Raw genomic sequence first — 5,570 nt, forward strand, 5'->3', positions numbered from 1 at the left:
GCCGTCTATTAATCTCAACAAGAGCTAGAGGCACTGTATCAACTTGCCCCTGTAACAACTAGCCCCGGCCTCCCCTGCTGTGTTTAGGTCAGATAATATGTTCTCGATCAATAAAAAACATATTTGCACAAAAGACTTGTAACTTTTCTTTCAAGAAATGAATACTCTTTCAATAGTAGAATACAAATATAGGAACAATTCTTATTTTCATCACGTACCTTGAAAGTAGAACATCAATAACAACATTATATATATGTATATCAAGATGCCACAGCGCGCCAATACATTATGTTTACTTTTACTAAACTAACAAGAGTTCGTGTTTTGAAATAAAAAGGATTCCATTCAAATTTTTTCCTTATTCAAGAACAACTCCGGAAATGTCATGAGAGGTGTTAAACTTGTCTGAAAACAAGAAACTCCATCAAAGAAAGAAGGAAAAAAAAAACTCGTGAAAAATGTATTAAGCAGTCATCAATGAAATAAAAGCAGAAACGTCTAGAATACGTATATATAATACACTATCTTAAGATAAGATACAACATTTATATTTTCAATACATCTGGACGAAGATTTATGTTAAAGTACAATTAAAAAGTCTACAATTAAGCTATTTCATAACCTGAAATGAGGTATATTTGTATGATATAAATATTGGTCGAAAAGAAAATGGTAAGCCTATAATAATTAAATAAAGAAATGTGAAAACATATTTTAAACTAGAGTTTACAAAATACGCTGGAAAAATAAGACTTCTTATAAAAAATTGTGTGAAACCGACATATATGAAACAGAATTTTTATATACATTTCCATTAAATGATAAAAAACGCAAGATGAATTGATAAATACGTGAAGGTGTTTCCGAAATACGATCGTGATACTAATATTATTGGACAATATCAATATGTTGGTGAAAAAAGTCAGGTAAAAAAATGTGGCATAATTAAGATAGCGAAAAAATGATTTGATAAAGTGTAATGCAAAGCACTTCATACTATGTATTTTAACTGTGTTGGATTTATAGTACAAAGTTTTCGTAAGTTGTCAAAAGTGAGTAGTTGTAAATAGATGAGTAATAAATACCACTGAGGGGAAGTCAGCAGTCAAGAATTATTGACAATGATACGGATTTAAGTAAGCCTACTTTAAGTCTATTAGTGTTAAAGAGAAAAAACGATATTAAGGTAATACCGCACTGATTTCAACACTATCTGAAAGTGTAACTTTTAATTCTCCAAAATATGAAGAATTGTTAAATTAAGTAGAAATAGTTTTGAAAGAAATGAGTGATTACAAAAAAAAAAGTTGACAAATTAAAACAAATGAAAACGTTTTGTTAACAGCGGAGATTTCGAACTTAACATATAGGTTTAACGAAATAGAGATATATAACGTTACAATCAAAATCTAGTAATCATGAGAGTTCTCAAAATTATTTAAGAAAATACAGAGGTAATAGTTAAGAAGGTAGCTATTGCCTTAGACATCACAGTGGGGCATAATGACGTAGACACTTTGCACAGAACAGGTATAATAGACATAACTAGGAAATTTCCAAGATCTATAATAGTAAGATTTAGCAAAAGGCCTTTTCGTGAAAAATTGCTCCAAGGTAGGAAAAAGAAATTAACAACAAAGAAAGTAGGAATTGTTAATGAAGAACACAGTATATATATATATAAATGAATATTTGTCACCATTTTGTAAAGATTTCTTTAATAAGGCGAGAAATATTAAAAGGAAAAATATAAATTCTTATGGGTTAGGAATGATACAGCTTTTTTTATATCAGAAATGAAGGATCAACGAGTGTTATACACACCAGAAATGAAAATAATCTACAAATATTTTAACTTAATGTATTTATTTTGGATGATGGTCTGTAATTTGAATAGTTTCAACCACTTACACTTAGATTATGATAATATGAGCGATTATAGTGGTTGTTTGTTTGTTTTAGAGCAAAGTCACATTGGACTTTGTGTTGTGCTCACTGCGGGTAATCGAACCTTAATTTTTAGCATTGTAAGTCTGACAACTTACCGCTGCCCCGCCTCGGGACAATTATATTGAAATCGATCAAATGAAAAATAAAAGGTGTGATTTTGCTGGTTTGTTAGTCTATTATGTGAATACATGAAGTCTGAGAAAGTATATGGATAAAATGTTGAAGGAATTAGAGTGTATGAAATTTGTTTTTACCTGTTTTGTATTTGTGGAAATTTTGGCCTACGGATGATTATTTAATGTTTCTTGTTCAAGATAATTTTATATATTTTTCAAATAGGCAAGCTGGAGGCATTGTATCCGATATTAAACAAGAAATAGTATTTGATGTGTGTCAAAGTTTATTGATTTTGAATGATGGCATTGAATTTATAGCATTAAAAATTAAAGATTTCAATTTAGAATTTCTTTATAGGCCACATGAAGGTGATTTAAAAATATTTATGGAAAGTTTAGAAAATGTATTAGGTATGCTAAATAAGTAATTAGCTCCATTTATTTTAGTAGGAAATGTTAATATTAATCTTTTAAAGCATGTAAGTGATCTATATGATTCAGTGTATTGTAATCAAAGTAACGTTATTACCAATTTTATTTTGCCTGCAAGAGTAAGAGAAGTAAAGCAATACATTAGCTGATTATGCTGTTTCTAATTTTGAAATGGTTGAAACGGAAGTTTAATGAGTAATTATTACTGACCATTATCCTTTTTTATTTGATTAGTTCTTGCAATATCCTAAATAGGAAAGAAATAACTTCTAGAAAAAATAATTACATAAATATAGAAATTATACAATAAGTTAAAAACGATTAATTGAGATACATGATGTAAATGAAGCTCATGAGTACTTTTTTATTAATTTCAGCTGTTTGCTTGTAGTAACAAGTGATGCTACACGAAAAAAAAAAGAAATTAGAATTGATAAAAATAAATATTGAGTAAACAATTATATAAAAAAATGCCCCCCCCCCCAGTGGGATAGCAGTAAATCTTCGGATTTATAACGCTAAAATACAGCGGTTCGATTCCCCTATGAAATACACACACAAACACTCTTTATTATATAAAAAATAAAATAAGAATAGAAAATAAATTAGCTTTTAAAGCTAAATTATTTAGTAATAATGAGGATAGAAATACGTTTACTATGTTTAGAAATATATTATCAGATTATATTAGAAATATCAATAAAAGTTATTATGATGATATTCTACTTTCACATAGAGATGTAAAAAATAAATGGAACTGCATTTATATTTTATTATTGAATAAGTCACCGATAAAACAGTTTATTACTGATATAATTGTTGATAATGTTACAATGAAATATTCAATAACCAAAGCAAATGCATTTAATGTTTTTTTGTTAATGGCATACAGCAACTGGTAAATTAAAATAATTATGAAAGTAATAAAAATAAGTTTGATAATTGAACAAGTATATTTGTGAAACCAACAACTACTAGTGAAATATCAGATACTGTAAAAGTTTTAGAAATACAAAAGCAATTGGATTGGACAATATCTCTTGTACATTTGCTGTCATGTTAAACTTATATTAAAGTTTTTCTTCAGTACCCATTTAAGCCGTCTCCAGCCATTATTATCTCTTCAGTATATATAAAATAAATAAATGAGTCTCTTGCTTTTTCATTGCAATACACATTTAAGTATTTAAAAAGAAATATTTCCAGATTTATTGAAAAAGTGAAAAATAATACCAATATTTTATCTAAATGGAGATAAAAGACGAACTTGTAATTATACACCAGTAAATATAGTAGAAAACCAACTTACAGTAGACTTTGGGATTTTGTTAATAAATTTGATATATTATCTGAATATCAGTATGGTTTTCATAAGGGCAAGTAGACACAACAAGCCATTTACGTTTTACGTGAAAGTATCATTGATAAAATGGAGAAAAGTGAATTTGCCAATGCAGTGTTTTTAGGTTTATCTGAACCATTTGATTGTGTAAATCATAAGTTACTGTTAAAAAAAGATTGCTTATTTGTTGTTAAGCAAAAAGCTACACAATGGGCTATCCGTTTTGTGCCCGCCACGAGTTTGAATTTCTTGTTCTTCTTTCTTTTGCTTATTTTTTATTACATGATAACTCAAAAACAAAAACAATGGTTCGACCAATTTCACTGAGGTGCCATAATTTCAAACGGAGTATCCGATTTTATACGTATTATTAAGAACTAGTATTGATTAAAAAATAATAATTATAGTATAAACGATGGTATCATTACCCCTTGATGTTAGCTTTCTTACAGAAATTTGGTGTTCTTTCAAAAAGGGTGAAACAGGAATTGCCAGCCAATAACAGATAAACAATGAATATTACAGTCAGAACCTCATTGTATTTAGAATTTGGTTACAACTACAGTCTTCCTATGTCTATTGAAACACTACATTAAAAACAAGTAAAGAAAAAACTTTTCATGTAAGGAAGTAAATGTAGGGATTGCTAATATCAATCCTTCAAAAACAATGCAAACAAGAAAGTAGGGATGACATTTGCATCATTCCTACATAATAGCACAGCACACAGTGTAGTAGAATGGCAACAGACAAGCATAGGATAAATTAAAATCAATTGTGATTGAATAGTTAGATATATATTGCTATTTGTTAATTCTTGCTAATATCAATCCTTCAAAAAGAATGCAAACAAGAAAGTAGGGATGGCATTTGCATCATCCCTACACAATAATAGCACAGCCTATTATTCACTGCTTCATACTTGATATTAATGTTCATGAATCAATTTTTATTCGTACGCAGGAAGTATTTGCATGGGGTCACTCACTTCCTGAGCAAATATTTCTTTATCAATCTTTACAAAGACCTGAAATGAGTGTTAGCAAATGTTTTTTGATAAATATAAGAAAGGTTTTTAACCATTATAGTCCTGAAATCAATGTCCGTATTCTTTTTTTTATATTCATACGAAAGAAGGGCCTATAATCACTATTGTAAAACCTGAGCTCAAGCAAGAAAACAGTTTTATTTAGCGGTGGGAAAACTCTGCGATGTAACGAATTTGTTTTTGTATATTTACTTTAATAACAACATTTGTTTAGATTAAATTTATATTTAGAAACATACATAGCTTATAGTGTTAAATATGTGTTGTGAAACTCCCACCTATTCTCCAGAATTGTAGAAGATTCTCGAAAGTAAAAATCAACAATATATGTATGTACGTAAATACTTGTGTCAGCGTCAGTATTGTTACGTAAAACTGAAATTTCTAGAACGCCTCCACACGCCTATAAATGTAATCAACATGAAGCGCGAAAAAAAACGAGAGTATCCATTATTAGTTCGCTATAATCAGTGTGCTATAAACTTTGGAAACTATAAATGTGATTATTATACAGCTTATCAATCGGAAAACTTCAGATATTTGACCAAGAACCGTTACAAAGTACGAACATTACAAATCATTTAACTTCAGTGGATTCTCATCGACATTAGTATTTTTACGAAAACATTATATAAATTGAATCGTGGAAATCTCGACGTGTGTGGCCGATAAATAACGAAGG

The sequence above is a fragment of the Limulus polyphemus genome, unplaced genomic scaffold (genome assembly GCF_000517525.1).
Source record: "Limulus polyphemus unplaced genomic scaffold, Limulus_polyphemus-2.1.2 Scaffold963, whole genome shotgun sequence".
NCBI classification, from domain to species: Eukaryota; Metazoa; Arthropoda; class Merostomata; order Xiphosura; family Limulidae; genus Limulus; species Limulus polyphemus.